The sequence below is a fragment of the Vidua macroura genome, chromosome Z (assembly GCF_024509145.1).
Source record: "Vidua macroura isolate BioBank_ID:100142 chromosome Z, ASM2450914v1, whole genome shotgun sequence".
NCBI lineage: Eukaryota > Metazoa > Chordata > Aves > Passeriformes > Viduidae > Vidua > Vidua macroura.
The window spans coordinates 62,324,049-62,346,038 of record NC_071611.1 but is presented as its reverse complement, the minus strand read 5'-3'; the positions used below and the strand labels follow the sequence as shown (position 1 = coordinate 62,346,038).

Here is a 21,990-nt window from a genome sequence, read left to right as displayed (position 1 = left end):
CTTGTTGCTTGAATTTTTCTAGTCTTCCTTTCTGTTTAAGTAATTGATGACATTATATGTAGGAGTCTGAGAAAAATAATAGTGATAACAAGAACTGGGAAATTTATCATAGGTCCTTGAATAAATATCCAACTCTATGCTGGCAACAAAGTTTTAAAGAACTACATTAATGAAAGTTACAGTTAAAATAAATGAGTCACTTTCCTGAATGCTGAATGCTGACCAACAAAAGTCTAGTTTACATAGCAAATGATTTGCAGCATCCAAGAATGTTGATGTGAGTTTTCTGTTGTTTTGGATATACTCAGCTTTGCTTTATCATTATTGAATCATAAATTGCAATGAGCACATGAAATTATACAGAGACTTTAGTTAAATGTGTGATAATTCCAGAAAGTAGATTTAGTCATCAATGTAAAAGGAAAATTTTCAATCTCTACAGGAAAGTAATCTAAAATACATAAAGCAGTTACTGAGCTTTCATGCTTGATTATCAGGTTTCCTAACAGCCGTAGGTAGTGTATTTCTGTAGAATATAAAACCAAGTTCAAAGGAAGATACAGCCTATACAATATTAATTTAAAAGCTGAAACAATATTTGACCTTGCTCTTTGGGATGCAGTAGTTTGTTTGACAAACAGTAGTTTGTTTCATATCTGTCTTCATTTGTGAGGTTGTTAGTGAGATCTACCCTTGCACATGAAACTGAGTTTACTACAGGATACTTTTAAGGTTTGGAAAATTTAGTACTACTTTGTTTGAGAGCTCACAACAACCAGAGATTTTGATTACATCTCTGCTATGGTTCGAAATCTCTCTGTGCAGATCCTCAGCTCTGTACAGATGCATGCAATAGAATTGACATTGTTCTTTCATGCTTTGGAAAATGATATATTACTAAAATTTTCATAGATTCAACATTCATTTAGCAACTTTTTGCTCTTTTAGGGGAGATTAAACTGCAGTTTAAAAGAAAAGTATTGTTCAGGAGTGTAATTCTTTAAAACAATATTCACTTCCAATCTCTGACATCTCTGTTGCTCTTGTGAAAGACTGCATGTTATAGTGGTCATTTTAGTCAGGTAAATAAGGACTTAGTTAGCAACTGGTAAATATTTACTGTACACTGGCCAACACTGAAAATAATCCATGACAGCATCTCTTCCCTTTCTTTGTATTCACCTAATACAAATAAGCTAAAAGGTATTCTTTAAAATAAATCCTAGGTGTTACTTGAAAAGCAATGATGCTTCATTAGAGCTCTAAATAAGAAGTCTTGATTTTACATTTCTGTTGAAGGCAGGTCACAGTGGACTTAATGTTTCTGCACCACTTAATGAATTCCCAAGCTGCACTGAAGTGGTAGAAGAATTAATTTAAATGGGGTAGGATTTCAGCCAGTAAAAGTTGGGTATTTGTATTCAGTGCATGCATTGAGATAAATTAAGATCACTAATGTCTTAGATGTTCTCAACAGAGATTTTGGATAATGATTTAATGTAAGGTAACTATTTCCAGGCTAGTTTTTTGTAATACAAATATAGTTTTAAATAGCGTAACTTCATGTGACTGCTCCTGAATTATCAGCTTGCTCACATGTTTTTTCTTATATTTCTTGTAATTGTCTCTTACATTAACAACTGTAAGACATTGACAGAGAACCGAGTCAATAATTCGTACAGTGTCTTTATATAAGCAATGGTATAAACCTGCATTAGAGTAATATGTAATAAATTTATTAATTATTACTAGATGTAGGGGCATTATTGTTTAATGTGAAAGATTTTATTTCACTCTTTTGAGAATTGTGGAACTGAAAGAGTGAGCCCACACTCAAATCCTGGCAGCATTGCCCTTGGTATTTCAATGAATGACAATGACAGCAATCAGAACAATGACAGATCTTTTAAAATAAACCCTTTGCAGTAGAAATATTCACTTCTATGCTTGGAAGCCCATCTTTTATCTCTGTTTATACTGAAAACAAATTCAGGAATAACTGCCTCATGGTCACATCTCTTGAGCCAGCTTTTCCTAAAAGGGTCTGATATTCAGCCATTCAGTATACTAGGTTTTACAGGCAATGCTAGTTGATGAGCAGTTCCTACTGCAGATAATCTCCCAGTCTCTTGCTTGTTTTTCCCTTAAATCACTAGAGACAAAATAAATTACCATCAAACTGGAAAAATTACTTGTATTTCCGGATAGAGTTGTTAAAACTTTTGATTAAAGAATTATTGAGGAATAAAAATGCTTTCCATAATTGATTCATTTCTTACTTGATTACAAAAATTAATGAATACACTTTAATAATTAAATGTTGAGAGTATGAGAACAGTACAGAAAAAGCAAGCCATAATAAATTCATTGTCTGTTCTTGTGGCAAAAGGTACTTTGTAGGTCTCACCTTCAGGGTCTTTCATCCATGTCTCAAGGATTTCGTTGCATGGTGGTGTCATAGTTTAATATCTTCTAGCATTTTGGCATCTTGTTGGTGACATGGACAATGAGTTTGAGTGCACCCTCAGCAAGTTCGTCAGTGACACCAGCTGGAATACTGGTAGGAAGGGATGTCAGCCAGAGGGATTTTGAGAAGTGGGCCTGCAGAAGAGAAGTGGACCCCATAAAATTCCACAGGTCCAAGTGCAAGATCCTGCACTTGGGTCAGGGCAATCCCAGGCACAAGTACAGACTGTGTAGGCAGTCAATTGACAGCAGCTCTGAGAAGAATGATACGCAGTTGTTGGTTGACAAAAAACTAAACATGGCCTGACAGTGTCTGTTTCCAGCCCAGAAAGACAACTGTATGCTGGGGTGCATCAAAAGCATGACCAGCAGGTAAAGGTGCTTGGTTCTGCCCCTCTGCTCTGCTTTGGTGAGACCCCCATCCAGCTCTTGGGAGCTCAGCACAATATAGATGTAGTCCCACTGGAGCAAGTCCAGAGGAGCCACAAAGATGCTCAGAGGGGTGGAGCACCTCTCCCATGAAAATAGAGTGAAAGAGTTGTTCAGCCAGGAGAAGAGAATGCTCTGGGGGACCTTGGAGCACCTTCCAATATCTAAAGGTGCTACAGGAGAGCTGGTGAGAAGCTTTTTACAAGGGTATGGAGTGAATAGGCTTCAAACTGACAGAGGGTAGGTTTAGGTGAGCAAAGACAGGAAGGAAACTCTTTGTGTTGAGGGTGGTCAGGCACTGGGACTGTTGCCTTAAGAAGTTATGGATGATCCATCCCAGCAAGTGCTCAAAACGAAGTGGTATGGGGTTTTTTGGAAGTTTGCGCAAATTCCCGTGATGGGGGTTTGGAACTTTTACAATTCCTATCTCTTACCCACTTTACTTTCAGCTGTAATTAAGGACCTCTGTTAGACTGCAGGTAATTTTCTGTCTCAGTCTTAGCCTACCTTCCTAATGGAATCAAATCAAAATACATCTGTTCTGTCTTAGAGGAGATGGATCCATCTCCCATCTAAGACATAAGAAAATGTAGGGTTGAAAGAGATGAAGACTTCAAAGCAGTCTGTACATTAAAGGTTGTCACATAAAAAGGAGTAGAAGTGGGAGTATTTCTGGTTAGGAGGCTGGAGTTCAGCTTGGAATTTGACAGAGAAAATGGAATAGATGCTTTAATGACAGGTTGCACTGCATTACTGCTAACTGTAGTTGTAGTTCATGCTGTGTCTCTGAGACCTTAAAATGTTTCTCCTAGTTCTGGAGCAGGGAGTTCAGAAGCCCTTGGGAAGCCATCTTATTGGAGCAACTACTGGGCAGGAATAGCTGAAAGTGGTGACGGGAGAAATCCACGGCTCCATGGATGCTGTTCAGGAATTAAATCACTTTGGTTTCAGGATGGTGGCTTGAACTTCAACCCATGAAACGAATTGTGGTAAATTTTGCTGGGTAAACATGGCATTTGTCTTCCTGAATCCTGTTTGTATTCCTTAGCCCATGTGCTTCTGCCAGAAAGCTTGTTATTTAGGAGAGATGATTAAACTTCTCAGTATTTTGCCAAAGTGGATATGCACCAACTTTCATTTAAAATAATCAAGTGAAGATGTTGTAACACTAGTAAAATGAATTGCTTAATCAAATCTTTTTAAAGCCTTCCTAGTTGGCCCCCAGAATCACTAGTTATTCTGTTAACAGTTGCATCCCATGTATTTAAAACATTGTGAAATAAGGAAATTATAACTTAAAAGACAAACAATGGAATGAGACACTGATAGTAATCAAAAAAAGTTCTATTCACAGAAGAGCCTAGACTTGAATATATGTCTATTTAATAAAAAAAAAAAAAGTGCAAGAATTAATTCATACAGCTGAATAAAGTAGCCTCAGGCTGGTAGAAGAAAAACAAACTTAATTTTGGGAGACAGGTATAATGTGTGCTGATGGTGCTCTTGAGTCTTCAGATAGTATTTTCTGGTACCAAAAATGAAGATTGAACTCTGTATTATATACCAAACATTTAATTACATTTAGGTAAGCCAAGCACAACTTTTTTGTGTGTTTTGTTTTTGTTTTTTGCTTTGAATTTAGAAAATATCATTAATAGCCCTTTGTTCAGGATACAGAGTAGACAGAGTTGACTGATGAAGTGGTTAAAGGATGGTTTATTGCAAAATCAGTCTCATGGAAGGGTGAGACCGTAAGGTTGTTACATCCAAAGCTATCACATCAGAAGCTGTACATCAGAATCCGTTATAACTTTAGTTACAATGTTTTTTATAAATTTCTTATCCAATCAGCTACTTCTACAAAGCTCGCTAGCATCTTCATAAACCAATTCCTAATTGCTGTTTTACACAATTTTTTGCCTCTCTTTTAATCCAGTTATATAACTCTACAGAAACTTATTGCTGTATCTTCTGTTTTTTACCAATTCTATAACAAGTTTTATTGCTAGACTTAAAGATTTTCTACTGTCTTGCTTAACATATTTATTTGCTTACATGAGGCATATTTCTACTTGCTTAAAATATATTTCTGCTCAAACTACAAATCTTTATTCTTACTTTGTATCTGTTTCACTTTTCTGTTCTAAAGCTTCATGCCTTCTCCAAGGTCTTAGGTCAAACACTGTATCCATCTCTATCTCTGAGCTTTTGAGGCCTTGGAGCTCTCTGTGCTTGCATTTCCCACAGCCCTTCACTGACAGAGCAGGTGTGCAGCCTGTGGTGCCACACACAAGTGCACTGACTCATGAAGTAGAGCTTTGTTTGCAAAGTTTGTGTTGATATCCAGGAAACAATGAATTACCCATTAGATAATGACAGTGGTAGTTTCTGTTGGCTTTACCTAACAGGTGACTCCTGCCTGCTGTTTTTACGAGTTCAGTTGTGTATTTCCACAGAAAAGCCTCTCTATCTGCAGATGTACCCCATGCTGAGCAGATCCTGGAGTTCAAACAGGAGGCTCTCCAGTGGGGTCAGACAGACTCAACACCACAGGGTCTGTGTGCAGGGGTAATTGCATTAGTGAGGCTTGTGACAGCTGTAGGGAAGGATCAACTTATTTCTTCCTTCTTTTTTTTCTCAGCTGTATTTGCACCACACTACAGTTCTACTCTTACACATTTATGTATCTTGCTCATAAAAACAAGGCAGAACGAACCATAAACTGTATTAAGTGCTGAGACAATACCTAGCTCATACTCTTAGCAGCTTGTAGCCCAGTATACCAATGCTTCTCTTTTTTTTTTTTTTTTTGTTAGCTCTAGTCAATTTAATGAGGACTGTTCTGGATTGTTTTCTGATATTAGTGTTTCATGACCAGGAATAGGTGCCCAGCAGTACAAGAAATAGGAACAAAACCATGCACTTTTCAAATTAAAGCAATTAAGCAATTTTTCCGTTATGTTAAAAATGTTATTTCTGCATTCACTAGTCATTCATTAGGCAGTGTTTACTGTAAAGCTCTTTGCATTTTATGTCTTCATGTGCATGTAGTTCTGTCAATAAAAACTTTGGATTTCAGGATAAAAGATAAAATGCTGAAGCTTTTTTGTCAAGATGGCTTGTGTCTAGCTGCATGTTAATTTAAGGTATTTGCAAGATTATTACACAAGTGGAGGAGTGCAGGAATCTGCAGTGTGAAGCTTGCTTCATCACCCATGTTAACATTCTCATCTGCTGCTAAAACTGGTCTTGCACTTCCATTTCCACTGCTGTACCTTGTTGGGGACTGGAAATTATTATGGTAAATTCGAAGCATCAGACTATGTTAGCCACAGCTCTGGTGGTTCCTGTGCTAAGTCCTGCTTTAACTTACATCTTCTTAGCATGGAAGTAAGTAGCATTTTCCCCATTCCTGATTCTTCAAAGGAGCTCTGCATTTATACTCCTGCTCAGTGTCAGGTGTTGCAGACAGCTGTTCATTTTACACATTTTCATATGTAAACCTAGCTGGATATGAGCTCCTATGTTTTGCTTAGAGTAGCTTAGCTCTACAGTGCTTTGGAAAGGACAAAGTCTATACAGACCTGTTGAATAATATTGCAGATTCTGATCTAGAGTGCCAGAGACTCAAAAGTGAACATGAAAATGTGAATTGAAAGCATTGACTAGAATTGCCAGATGTTGCTATTACAGTCAGATATTTCCTATTAAGCATTTGAAAGCTATTATACTGCTGTGACTGTTGCTTCTGATACTACTCAATGCTATCTCATTAGTGCCTTATATATCCATATCTGCCTGCACATTGTCAGGTCTTACTCCAGTGCATGACTGCAAACTCTTCTAGAGCTTAACACCTGAAAGGAGGTATTACCTGAAAGATGCCCTCCAAAATTCAGTAGCAAAATCTTTACCTGTATTGACATAAAATCCAAAGGATTTTTCACATTTCAGCTTTCATTTTCAGTTAGAATCCAGATTTAGATTTGGATTTGTTAGAATTTTTCAAAGGGTTCAGTTTCAGTAGAAATCTTTCCTTTTTTCACAAATGTGTATAGTTTAGTCTGGGAAGGACATTTAGATCACTTATTGTCCACTTTTAGATACAGGTCTTTAACTTTTGATCAGATATTATACTGAAATTTGAAACTTTGATGAAAATGTTTCTTCCCCTAAGTCATTCAGCCTTGGCTGGAAGAATTCAAGCGATGGGAAATCCATTGCTCCCTTCCCTTTATCATCTGCAAATTGTTAAGAAGATTGGCTCATTTCTGGTTTGGCTTTGTCTGATCTCAGGTTCCAAACATTAGTTCTTGTTGTGCCTTTTCTACACTAAATTAAAGAGCTGTTCAGTACATTTGCTTTTTCTCCCTGTGAATTACATACTGGCATTGAGCCAACACACCGTTTTCTTTTGAGAAATGTAATAAATTGAGTTCTTCAAGTCTCAGTGCAAGTTAATATCTCCAGGTTTCAAATGCTTTCATACATTTCTCTGTAGCATCTCCAGTCATTCAACTTCTTTGAGACCTGTCTACATTTTACCAATAGAATATCAAATCTTTGTTACCTGATTTTCTCCCATTTCATTAGGCAACAGTTACATTTGACCCTTTTATCACCCTCCTGTAAAGAGTCAGTTTAGGAGGAACTTGCCCTTTCTAGAGCTGCTGCTTATCATCTCAGTTTTAAACTAGTGTTAAGAAACATTGCAGGTAGCCATTTTTAAAAAATAAACCAAACAAATACACTAAAATGAAAAAAAAAAAAAAAGGCCATCACCTTTCTTGTTAATAACCATCCCATCCATCTTCACATTTACATGAGTTTTACCAGCAGTGAATTTGTATATATTTCCTGTGTGATTGAATAGCCATAGGACACTTCAGCAATAACATCTCCATTCAATAGTGGTTTCACCATGATAGCTGCATTTGCTGATTACTTAGTCTGCAGGTTCTTAAAAATGTGGAACAATACTGACTTTCAACCCTTTCTTACAAGTAAACAATTCTAGAGTTGTTCTGTTTGTCCTCTCCTGAACTTATGAAACATTGATCAATTTCTGCATCAGTTGAAATTTTAGTTAAGTAATGAAGTTGTAATTAAGTTCCTCCAATTTCTGTGGTAATAGTTTACAACATAGAAGAAGAAATAAGGAATGTATCTTCCTAGTAAAAGGAAGACATTTTAATGTCTCTCTTGAAAGACAAGGGGAGTAACTCACATGCTAGACACAGTACCTGGAATCAAACAGCTGGCAAAGCAGCAGTTATCACCAGTATAGGTGATAACTGTTACAGGTAAGGGCTCCAGTGTAATGACAGTCTGGAAGTTTCATGGGAAGCCTGGAAAGAGCAAAATTTAGTTGCTGAAAACAAAGGGGAGATAGAGCACTTTTTAAAAATGCTTGGCAAATTTGACATAATTTTTTATCTTCCTCAGAATGTTCTTGGGGAATAAATCAATTGCCTGACAAAAAATTGAGTATACTCTATTTTCATAAAAACCCTTATCAGCTAAACATGCCAATTCATCGAAGTGTGAAACTGACTTTATTTGTTTAGAGGTTATTTTCTAGTAAGTTGCACTGGCTTGAATTAATTACATTTTTGTACCTTAATTCCGCATTTGTAGATTCCAATATCACAGTATTGTGGTTGTCAAAGGGATTTTTAGTAGGCATTAGCCTCATCCCCGCCACCCATAGTAGGAGCAAATGTTCTTAAATTATTTCCTCACAGGTGCTCATCGTCTTGGTTCTTTCCTTTCTGTTGTGTAATGATACATCCTCTCTGGGAAGTCTCTTCGAAACTTCCAGTTTTAGTCATCCATTCTTCCTTGGTGTGAGCATACAACCTCAGGAACAGCTGAGTAAACAATAGTCACCCTCAAAAAAGAGACTTGTTCTTCATGTCCATAGTACTTGGGGTAGGAATTTATGGACCTAGATATCCATTTATTTTTTATTTGTCTTGAGATTTATGTAAAGCTACCTATGCAAATAGTTTTCTCTGAAATTTTGGGTTAGGATTTTCCCATCTTCTATACCTTCCCTGCTATTTTAAGCGTTATTTTAAATAATAACATCCATAGTTAGTAAGCTGATTTGTGACCCTTGAGCCCAAACTCTACAAGCCTGCCAATTTAGAAATGCTTATCCCTGAGAAGATACTGATGAGCAGCAAAAAAAAAATATGCTTCACTTTTTTTTTTTTTTTTTTAATATGGAACAGTAACATATATTGAACAATTTCATACCTTCTTCTGCATTGTTATTTACATTTTCACCAAACTGTAAATAACCGTTTCCATCTGCAAATGGATGCATTTTTGCTGTGGATTGCATTTGTTGATTGTGGATCTTGCTAAGTTTGCCAGCCATACATTGTTTTTACTCAGATAACTTCAGCTTTCTTTATAATATTTAGCTGATTTTCATTTTTTCTATATTCCTTAACTGATTTAACTTTTTTGCTAAACCAGAGGAACTAATGCTGTTAGGTGTTCTTTTGTTATCCAGCAACTTTCATATATGAAATACCATTATGAATACCATTCATTCATTTATGTTTAAATATCACATCTTGATTAAATTTACCAATCTTATTCCTACTTTGAAGAAAATATACCCTTTTTGAAGGTCCAAGCATGTGTGTTGCCATCAGGGGCTTCTCTCTATTCAGTCCTACCAATGTCATCAGGTCAGGTTCACAGGCCCCAGGCAGCCAGCTACTTGTCTTTATCCAATCAAAACACTGCCCAAAGTGGTAGAGTCATGGAAGGTATTACACATTTTTGTCTATGAGCACTGTTCATTGTTTTTAGAAACTCTTAATATTTGTGACCACTGATGTCCATCTCCTGAGGTTATACCTTTCAGGGTGAGGAAACTCTCCATGCATTGCAGAGGTGTGCCTAGGAAGAAACTTAGCCCATTCACTGTTTCGCTGAAGTTGTCTGTCACAAAGCTCCTCAACAACATCTTCTCCGGGGCTTTATTCATGTACTAATTTATATACACAATAGATCCAAGATCAGATTTTATCGCTATTTTTAATAACAGAGCACCACATCCTCATCACTTCTATGCACTTGAATTAGCCAAAATAATAAGGTAATAAGGTAAACCTAGGTTATAAGCAACTTTTTAATACTCCAGGCATACAAATTATTTGAACAGCCATAAGTAATGCCAGTTATATTGTATTAAGCTTGATGGCTATGGTTAGACAACAAATAAGAATTGGAAAAACTAGCAGAGGCATAGCGTTAATTTCATAATTCCTTTTCTTTTTATTTGCCAGATAAATTTATTTGCAACACATGCAGATTATCTTTGCCTTCTTAGCACCCTGCCCTCAAACTGCTAATGTAACAGCTTTCTGACTTCTCCAGCTATCTCTCAGCTGAGAGGATTGGTTTACCAACCTGTGAGATAACCAAAACATGAGAAACATTGAGCTCCAAAGTGCCATTTTTAGAGACCCTTTTCACAGTATATTTGCACTTTAATCTTCCTCCTATCGAAGCATTTGGGAGGCCCAATTTTCTGCAGAAAGGACTTGTCATTTTCTGATAACCTACACTGGCAACAATGTATATCAAGCATGTTGATATACAGTGACAGTTAAGAGATTTGTTTTAAAAGCATTGTGATTATTATATAGTTAATAATAATAGTAATAATAATAAAAGCAGACAAGTGCTAAGAATTCAAATGCTGATTGGTTACACAGATAGTGTTAAGGACAAGGCTAATTTAAGCAGTCATATTATATTCTTATATTACAACATGCAAACCATACCCTATGAAATAATTATTTATCATATATATCTTAATTTTATGCATAATATGCATTCCAATGCATACTTTAATTTAATGAACAATATTCAATAATCAGCATTTTTATCTATATTATTTTTTATCTCTATTCCAATTCTTATTCCCCTTACATTAATTTTTTTTATTTCAAATAAAGACATACCTTAACATACACAAGCTTAACAGAGAAATAATCCACATGGTTAATAGAGTAAACCATTTTGTTACTACTGCTGTGGTACAGTAGTCAGTTTAAAGACAAATGTAATGTACTTTGAAACAAACACTGTTCAGTGCCCATCAGTGCTTTTAAGAACAAGGCTTATGCAAATGAGGCAATGTGTGTAAAAGTTCTTACAGCTTCATCTGAGATTTTTCTTAATATACTGTTTGAAATTATACATGTTACCAAATGCACACAATATAATTCATAGTACATATAAATAAACCCCACATGTATTTGAAATCTGAAGGCAAATTTTGACTCTTAAATACTTACATGATGATCTGTTTGAGTCTGGCAGACCTTAGCTCTAACTTTGGCTTTCTGGGCAAGGCAGGTTATCTTTTATTACCATGTTTGCCTCCAGATGATCAGTGCTATTATGCTAGAGTTTAAACTATATACTGAACTGAGTATTAAACTGGAAGGGCTTCACATGGAAGGGAGCATTCCTGCCTGAAGGTATGTATGCTGTGACTGCCCCAACAGGATTTTTCCACTGCCGCTGTGCATGCAACAGAAACAAATGGGAACATAAACATATCTCAGAACACTTGTGCCACAGAAGCAGACATCACTTTTTGATTTTAGAGAAACTGAACTTCAAGAACTCATCCTTACTCTGAGTAGTTGCATTTGAATGTTTGTTGTTTGGTTTATCGGGGGACAGAGTTCTAGACATCTGTTTATGCAACTTGGTCCATTCAATGAAATCTGTTCCCTTTTCCACAAAGGAAACCTCCCATAAAATCCCATCAGATTAAACACATGTAAGATAATGGCTGAAGTACAATGTCCAGCAGTACAATGCTGGACACTGATAACAGTATGTGTCAGAGCTGTGACATGGGATTTGGATTGTTTCAGGAGTATTCTGGATGTTTATGATTTTTGACAGTTTCCTGCTACTGACTGCACAAGTTACAAATTCAGCACAACTTATAAATCTTGGGGAGTCCTTTTGGCTGCTAAGCACCTAAATCAGCTGCCACTGAAGATTCCAAGTGGTTTTGTTGGCTCTTTCTTCAGTTCTTGTCCCGACAGACCACTATGTTAAACTAAATGCCAAGTATGAGCTAATGTTTTAAGAGTGCTCTTTTCTTCTTCTGTTAATAGCCCTGGATGAAACTTACTACACATTCATGTCATACTCTGTCTGGTATCATTCTCTTCTTACTCTTGAAGCACACACCTCCTCTCCTCCAGGGAAGTATCAGGTTCCCATAAAGATCTGAGATCTGCCTACCAGTGCAGAAAAATGGGTACAGCTTTGGAGAATAAGAATCTGAAAGAAAACAAGAGGAACCCTGCAGTGTTGACTGGCAATTGGTCACCTTCCTTTGAGATGGTGTTTTGAGACCCCACAGCATAACAAAAGAGACTCCATATGGGAACTGAAGTTGTTACTTCTAGTGTCAGTGGCCTAACCACTGCACTGCCTTATAGGTGAAGGCTCTCCCTTCCTCATCCATCTTAAAAAAGGAGTGGATTTCCACCTGTTTTTTTAAAGAACAACATTCATTGCGACATTCATTGCTTCCAGGCTGCAACATCCATGGCATTTTTAATTTCCATTACTTTACTCAGTTAGTCTCTCCTAGCTGATTATTTTTACCAATCCCTTGTAAATGCCATGCATTTCTTGAAAAAGTAGATCATGGGATGGAGAAGCCTCACAGGTGGAGAGGCAAGGTGTTCACTCAAGCTAACAGTAGGATTTCTGGTACACTAAGCAGAGGAGGAGTCAGTGACAGATTAAAGGAGAGCCAAAATACTGTTTTTCCTATTCTCTTATCTCTGGGTGACAACAAAGAGAGACCACAAACATCCAGTGGAGATGGCACCAAAATGTGATGGGCTTCCCCACCAGCCAAACACCACAGGTTGTTCTCATTGAGCCAACCAAGCAAGAGCATGTCTTAAACAAGGAGATTAGATGCAAAGTGGTCGTTAATACCAGTATACTAAGCCTGTGAGAAATGTGGGTTAACTGGAAAACAGATACCACCAGGGAATCTGTCACGTTGCATGATGTCAGTAGAAAATGCACACATATAATCTTGGGAACGCCAGCTCCCCTTGCCTCACTACATCCTTGTAGAGGATGTCTTTCTTCCAAAGCAGCTCAGAGCTCAGCAGAGAAGTGAGGACTTTTTCTGTTATTTTGTGGGTTGATCATAAGTTTTAGAAATTCCAAAGTTTTAGAAATAGAAGTATGAGCATTTATATCACCTGCTGTCAGACTGTCTCGCTTTAGGAGAACTCCGCTACAGGATACAGGCAAGTCCTGGTTTCTGCCAATTTGTGTCTTCACTGGAACGACATTTTTATTTGTATGGTTTTAGCCGTATTCACAGCTTGTAGTTTGCACCTGCAGATAAATAATGTTATCTTGGTAACAGAGGTACAGTCACACCCAGGTGAATTGATTTGTCATCATCCAAAGCTATTATCAACTATGTAAGATTTATTCTTTGTAGAAATGAGGAAGTAGGAATTTATTTTGAATAGTTATTCTTTTCATACACAGGCTCTTTCATTACGTATTTTGTTAATTCTGATATGGTTTTTCTGTGCTACATATCTTTTTCTAAACTTTTCCTCTGATTTCATGCCTGACTTTTTGATCTACTAAATGATTTACTGAAGCTCTACCAGTGATATTTCATTCGCTAGGGAGACTGAGCTGAGTGCTGTCCCCAAATTAGATACAATATTGTGTTAGAATTAATATGGATATTGATGCAAAATTAATGCAAATAGACTCCACATCTAATCCCACACTCCCTCACTCAAGTTCACTGGCAGCAACAGGAAGTTACTACTTTGATTTCAGTGCTGGATATGAAATATTTATGAGAGGTTGCACTTTACTGCTTTACTTTGGTTAGTGTTATTGCAGTGCACATTAAAACAGTTTTTGGAACTGAATTTTTTCCAACACCCTTGTCAGACCCAACTTAGACAAACCAGAGTTTGGGTTTTGGCACATTTAGCTTGTGGTTTACCTCAGTAAAAGCTACTCCACCAGCTTCCTGAAGGTGTAGAATGTAATTCGCATTTTGCCAGTTGTACCTGTACAGGACCATGTAGGACACTGCTCAGAGTTGTAAGTGCCCATGGCAGCATTTAACCATTTCACACCTCACTTCTACTATATATGTCTGCAGAATCTGGCTTGAGTGCACTGTTAGGATATAATTGGTATAACTAACATGAGAGAGCAGGATAGAAGTCATCACCAGATTTCAAAGGTTTTAATAGACTGGTGGGCAACCATTCCCCTCACGTATTCTGTTGTTGTATCTTCTGAGAATGGCTGATATCTTCAGTGACCTCTAACCTTGACATGTTAATCTCCTGTACTTTACTGGTCACATACAATTTTCTTTTATTTCTGTCTATTTAGATAGGCATGGTCTTTCTGATGATAAAATCACAGGCTCATGAAGTGGTTTGGGTTGCAAACGACCATAAAGATCAGGTAGTTCCTGCCACTTACCATGGGCAGGGACAGGTATCTCCCTTTTCCATTCAAATATGTGTGCCCAGGTAAACAGCTTTTTGATGGGTAATAAAGACTGGTTTAAATAATTTTAATCCTCTTGCCCCATTAGCATCAGACTCATGGAAATGGTTGTTTTGATAGGCTTTGTGATGTAGATGTATGACATTTGAGGCATAGGCTTAGGTTTAAAACGTAGCTGTTAAAATACATTGGACATTGTACAACCATTTTCAAGAGATAAAGCTTTTCTGAGTTGCTTTCTTAAACTTAACTGTCCAAACATAGTTTGGTTTATATTTTCACTAATGTGAAAGTTCATACTGTTCAAGTGTGCAATTCAATGGCAATTTACATTTTGGGGAAACATCAATAGATATTCCCCTGTGTTTTTTTGGTGTGGGAGACAAATATCCATCAAGAAAACTTGCCTGTTCCTGGTGGGTTTGATTTTCTTACCCTTGGACTCAGCATTGCATCTCTCCCATCAATCCCAATGTGCATGGCTGAACTTCAATAGCAGAGCCTCTTTCCTAGGCATCATGCAGTCACTTCTCCCAAAGCAGTGGGTGGAGCAGAGGAGGGGTATTTCCTCCTTATCACCTCGTGGATGCTTTGTCTCAGGAGAGCTGTGGCAGCTGAGTTGCATGAACAGGAGACAATCAGCCCTCCCTGGGTACACCAGCAGAGATGATTCTCTGGCGTACAGCCTTGGCTCTTTGCTGCTCCAGCATCCCACTCTGTGGTCCCTCATGGTGTCTGAGCACTGTAGATCTGGGGAGGAAGATGCTCAGAAGTATTTCAGCAAAGCAAAATAACATGCAGAAATCCACTTGCCTCCACCAAATTGAACATGGGTGTAATTATCCTTTAAACCAAGACACTTTAAAATAGACCAGGAGTGACTGAGAGGGAGTGAGAGCAGCCCAATGATAGATGTAAAGTTCAACAGAGGGAAAAAAAAAATCATACAAGTATTTCACAAGCAATGACACTTGGATGGTATTTGGGAAATATTTTTCGTTCAAGATTATCTTGCAATTTACTATGGGAGTAGCACATCAAAGCTGCACTGACTTCAAAGCTTAGAACCACTTACAGCTTCCAGCTATTACTAAAACCTACCACTTCACCCTGCCAGCAGCTCATCTCAGCTGCCTCTTTAAGTTACACCCATCTACTTCCTGCCTTCTGATTTGGGGAGGGGAAAAAAATAGCCAGAAAAACCTGTAAATTAAATATAGCTGTTTGCAGTGGAGCAATGTCAAAGTCAGGGGAAAAAGGCAAATGAAGGCATTAAGACATTAAAGATTTAGTATAAACTCAACAGTGATTTACATATGCACACTCTCATTTGGCTGACTCTAATAATGCTGTCTGCTTTGAGGAAGTTCCCTGTGAGAGTGTTACCCCAGGGTAACAGCCCCTGATAGAGAGGCTGTGCAAGCTGTGTGGGCTGTTATTGAGGTCCAGATGTTACCTGTAGCTTGACACAACCAGCAGTGCCATGGCACTCCAGGATATCTTCACATATTCACATATATTCACATACAATTAAATAAGTTCCCATCCCTGTTCCTGCTTATGTACCTCAAAACAGTATGCCACTCTGATGCAGTGAACACCATTTATTGCTGCAGTTTGTTGGTTCTTTTGTATTAGTGGTAGAGATCTTGGAGACAGCATTTTTGTATTTTATATTTTGAGAGTCCCTGAAAAAATTCACTTGTAGTAGCACAAGGCTGTGCTACTACTCTACACTTCTCTGAAGTGGTAGAAGAAAACTAAGATGTACCAGAATAATAATTTATTGTGATATTAGTATTGTTCAGCACTTTAAATTGGTAGATTGTTATTTTCTGATCTGGAGATTTGCACCTGGGGTTTTTTAAATGGTGCTTTAATTTCTGAATACAATTTGTCTTACAGATGACATATTAATGGGAAGTTAAGAACAAGTGTGGTCTTTGAGTGTGTTTCATATAAGAGTTTGTATATTTGGTACAGATCAATGACATACTCTAGAGTTAAATGCCATTAATCCATTTACAGACATTCTTTGCAACAAAGAGAAATTGCCACTAAAAGAACCAATTATTCATTAAGGAGAATTTCACTGCTTCCTTGCATAGTCTTATATTTTGAAAATATCTTTGCAGGTGTTTAAAGGTTTGTTTTTTTTCCTTTATTTCTTCCCTTTACAAAGAAGGATTTTGGCAGTAGTGGGGATGCTGGTGGCTTCTCCCAGCTGAGCTGGGACAGCAGAGATGGCTCCACATGGAGCCAACCTGATGTTTGTGGCCACAGAGTCCCATCAGGGGGTTGTCTTATCCTCACCCACATACACAAATTACGTGTTTCTGCATCAGACATGTAGTAGATCTCAGTACAGAAATGGGAAGGCATACAATAGGCTGTTTTGCCTGGATGGTGGTTGCCACTGGATGTAAATAATTGAATTATTGTATACCACAGTCAGTTGACATAAAGAGTGTTCTAAAAAGCTGACATGTGAAAAAAAAAAATTGTACAGAGACATACTGTTAAATCTGTAATATATATATATGGCTAGTTTATGTTCTCTCTGAAGAACATGACTCTGCTTTAAACTTGTAGAGGGGTAGATGGGAACTTCTTGGCTGGCTGATTATGCAATCAAAAAGTAAGATTATTTGTAATAATTGTAGACACTCCAACAATACATTTCTATATTTTGCTGTGTGATATATGCTTTCTTAATATATGCCTTTCTTTCAAATAAACTGTGCAGACTAGTAACAGCACAGGATTTTGAAGTTCATTGAAAATACAGGAGGACATTATGTCTCCTGTCCTTATGTTAAACTTGGTATATTAACTTTCTTGCGCAGCTTGCAGCATAGGAGTGTGATACACAGCTATGGCAAGGCAGGCTAACCACATACAAATTCATTAAGTACTTCTGGATTAACAGGAACTGACAAGGGTGTGCAAGCATGGAGGCATGATTTCTGTAACTTTTAATTTATGACTTAATCAATTAAAATAACAAATTTGGATTTTGTTGTCTACAAATAAATATGCACAAGTCATCTGCAGAAGCTATTGTTTCATATGCTTCCTTTCACAACATAAAAGTTGTGTCAGCTGCAGTACATCCACAAGCAGAGCTGGACTTGAAGTTACAGATCAAATATGTAAGGATCCAAAAAGTTATTTTAGATTAGTGCAGAAAATTCAGGAAAGCATAGTGAATTCCTTAACTGATATGTTTTTATCTAAATTTCCCATTATTATTCTTTATATATTCTTTTCCTTTTTAATCTTTTGTTTCCTTCATGCTCAAAGATGGCAAGATTATGGAAACAATAGGCACTGCAGTCTACATTTAAATTTAGTTGTGATATGATGTTGTGGAAAGTGTTCTTCTGATGCCAGGCTGGCTTGATCCTCTGTCTACATTATTAGAACTCTTTAAACACCTCCATTATAGTGTTCACCTTGCTTGACTTCAAAGAGCAGTGAAGCTACATAAAGAGAGTGAGCTACAACTGTGCCAAGTGGGTTACCCATGGTTACTTAGAAATGCTAATGCCTTTTCTGCCGTGCTTATGAAGTTATCTATTTGTTGTTCTGCAACTCTAGAATCAAAATAATAAAATGACTGAGATAAATATGGAGGCTAAAGATATTCTGTGATTTCAAGTAATTGCCATTCACCTTTCGAAACCTTGTCCACCCCCACCCCACCCCCTCTCCCCCCAAAAAAAGAATTAATTGAAGAGGTTATTTTGAGGGAGAGCAAAGCTGGCACTCTTACTGAGGAACTTCTTCAGTGTGGTCTCACTGAGTGACTCAAGAAAAGGATGTGGATGAATGCCTGACTTATCACTCAGAGTTTATTGGGAGCTAATCTGTTCAAAATGTTTGGACTAAGCTAAAACCTGGCCTGCTCTTCTAATGAAAAAGGTCAAAACAGAGAAGAAAGTCTCATGGTTTGTGTTAGGTGACACTGTGCCCTGCTTGTCTAATTTGATTACACAGAGCCACTGAAGCCCCAGGCAAAGCTGATTTTAGCTATAATCAGCTTCTTAACCTTTTGAGAGCTAATATAAACAGTACCTACTACTGGTTAATTATGTTGCTCTACTACATACCAAAGTATAAAGGAAAAATTGTAGAACTGTAGTAACACATGTTGAGAGAAGATCGTGCCAGGGGATTACAGCCCTCCATGTTTTATCTGCGCTCATTGATTTCTTTCTTAAAAATTAAAAATGGGCTATGAGCATGGCGCATCAGTTTATCAATTGCAGGCAGCATTGCCCAGTTGTGCTACTGCTTCATCTCAAATTCCTCTTATATGTTGAAGGGATGATCTACTGTGGGTTGGATTACTATGGTGGTGGATCTGCTTTTTTAATTTTTTAGAATTATCTTTTTTCTAATTGTTTACTTGTAATTAAGCATGTGTGCTCCCTTCCTCTATGATTAGCATCTTCCAGAAAGTTTTGTAATCTCTTTTGGTAGAAACACCATGTCCATATGAGACATCTGTCTCTAGGTGAGATAAATGGGATATATTTTCATTTCAGATTTTGCATATACATATATAGGCAAGAAATAAAAATCTGAGGAACAAAAACTGGGATTTGCAGAATCTGTGTATCCTAGCTTCCTGTGTGTTTTAGTTCATATGCTTCCTCTAGTTTGACAGAAAATTTGCATTTCCATGAACTTCAAAACCTTGAGGAGATTTCTAAGCCAATGGGTTTTCAGTGTATTTTAAATTTTTCTGGCCTGTGCTGATCCCTGGTGTTTATATAAGGAAGTCTTGATCTACTGATTGTACATACTTGCTTTTCTTATATTCTTGCTGCTTGGAGGTAGCATGTTGCCTCTGGGTTTTCCACTCTATAGAAGGTACATCTGTTTAACTCTTGTTGTCCTACTGTTGTTGTCAGCAATCCATCATTCGTCTCCAAAAGTCTGCTCAGAGTAGCATCCCTAATGACTTATTATGAGCAGCATTAGCACAGGTGTTGCAGGGCAGCCTTACACTGCTCGTGCGCTCTAGTTTGTCTCAGTGGTGGTAACCAAACGGTTTTTATATTCTGTACCTATCCGTGCCCAAAATTCTTTCTGTCTCTTTATGACTCTGCCGCTGGGAAACGGAGGGGAGTTGGGGTGGGGAAGGGTGTGGTTTCTGCCTCTTTTAAAGTCTGCTCGGGCAGGCCGAGCATGGACTGTCTTTGTGTGGGTTTTGCTTCACTGGCTTAGTTTTTGCTTAGGCAGAAGCTTTTCCCTTTTGGCTTCTGTTTTTGGGGTTTGGGTTTTTTACCTCATCTCCGAGAGACTTCAGCTAAAAGTTTGAGCTGCCTGGAGGCGAGTTCCATAGGTGCCTGCCCGCTGCTGCTGCCCCAAGCAGGGGCAGCCCTGCTCCCACTCGCCTTCGGCACCCAGCCGAGCAGAGGAGCCTATGGAGTCACCCCAGCCCAGACACATTGCCTTACCTGCTCCTGCTTGTCTCCTGCCGACAGGAAGGCAAAGTCCCTCCACGTGTTCCTGGTCCTGACCGAGTTTCCAGCCACCATCAGAGCATGCCAGCTGCCTTTCTCAGCAGAACTTGGCAACTGGAGAAGTAGGCAGGGTGATGAGAGAAGATTGACACCAGATTTCTCTTTGTCTTTCAAACCATGCACTCAAGGACACCCCCAGCATTTTGGGTCTCTCTTTGTTCTGGGGAGTCCACGAGGTTTAGCAGTTTTTTATCTGGTGATTATTTACTATTATTTATTAGTTATTGCTGTTCTTATTGTTAGTAAACTGTTACCTTTTTATGTACATCTGCTCATATTTATTCCTTATAGGTGAAAAGGGATTGGTTGAACCCATAAAGGGAGGCACCTCATTCCAGAGTAGTGTTCTTCAAATTGTCTTAAGACAGGCAACATTAGGAAACTGGACCACAAGGTCTCAGGATGTTCAATGCCTTCAGGCCACCTGCTTCCCATGAAAATTGTAAGCCACCATGGTAGCAGATAGATTAGCAGGGGTACAGTTACACCAGGGAGATAGATGAGCCTTCACTTAAATCAGATACTTATTTTATTAACTGGAATTAATAATGACTAGAGTTAATAAAGTAATAATACAAAAAGAAAAAAAAAAACCAAACTACTGACAAAACAACTACAATAAATAATAACACAATACTTGCAGATATAAAAATCTTGGTGAATGTATGTATACAAGGACATACACAAGGTATTTACAGGGTCAGAGTTGGTTTCCTTTTCTTGCAGGCAATAACTGTACGGTTTACCTTACACATATTTATCCATGGCAAAAGTACAGTGTGTTGAGCAGAAATTGGGCCAACTACTAGTGTCTGAGCATCAGAGAGGTGGCAGATTTTTTTAGCTGACTCTCTGCATGGATGTGAGTGGACCCCTGAGTTCTGGACAGGAATGAGAAATCTCTTGAGATCTCCTGAATGACTTGGTGATATGATCTTCATCTCAGCCCCCATGATTTTCTACAGGAAAGGTGTATGCATAAGGAAACTGAGGCTAACTGTGACCCCTTCAGGTTTCTTGCAAACTTTTTGGCATTTGAGTATCTAGCTGTACATGTTCTGATGGCTTGTCAGAGCCTGGCAGCTGTGTGCACAGCTGGATAACTTCAGGCTGTGCCCTGCATTTCCCTGTGGGAGACACGTAAAAGTTGTTCTGCAAGCACAAAGATGACCTCATCTCTTGGTTGCAGATAATTTTTCCTAAGGTTTCACATGGACTGTGTTTTGCCTCTATAGACATCATGTAACACTTTCTCTGACCTAGTATAACCATCTCCTTCTCCTAGTTTTGCTTCATAGAAGGAAAAATAATTAATTTTAAGTATTTATTGTGTAGATCACCATGGCATTGGTGGCATTTCCTGAACTGATGGAAATTTTCATCTCTAGACAAACTAGACATGATTATTCTGCAGCAGTGGTCTGTTTTTCTTCACCTTACCTCCACTAAAAAGAAGTGGGATCACATTGTCTTCTGGTCCAGTTGTCAGAAATGAGAGAAGAGGTATGTCTGCAAAACCTGTCAATCTCTACATTTAGAATGAGATGTTCTCAAGATTCCTTATTTCCTCGATGCATTCCAGTTACAAGGAAGCTTTGTGTCAAGTTTCTGCCATGTGAGTACCTGCTTTGCTCCAGGATTATTAACTGGGGACTGTTCAGGTTCAACTGATTGCTGTGGAGAGAAACACAGTATCAAAGAGGAAGGGAATGGTCTGTTCTCTGCACACCTGGTAAATGGTACAAAAAAGAATAAAATTCAATCACAGCAGGAGAAGTTCAGATTCGACACGAAGGGAAACTTTCTAGTGGTATATCTGGGGTTACTGCCGTCAGGTGCTCCATGCAGGAGGTGTTTAAGAACAGGGCAGACAGATGTTTGCCGAAAGGCATGTAGGGGCATCGGGTCTTGCTGTGGACCAGGGCATGGACCATGCAATATCTGTGTAGCACCTGTTTGTTCATGGCTGTATGAATGGGTAGAG

At 38.1% G+C, this 21,990-nt stretch overlaps 1 protein-coding gene across 7 annotated transcripts in view; it reads left to right on the top strand.

Annotated features, from left to right (window-relative positions):
- The window catches only part of FAM172A (family with sequence similarity 172 member A), a 264,470-nt gene that overhangs the window by 198,210 nt on the left and 44,270 nt on the right, over positions 1 to 21,990 (top strand). The gene's annotated exons all lie outside the window — the stretch shown is intronic.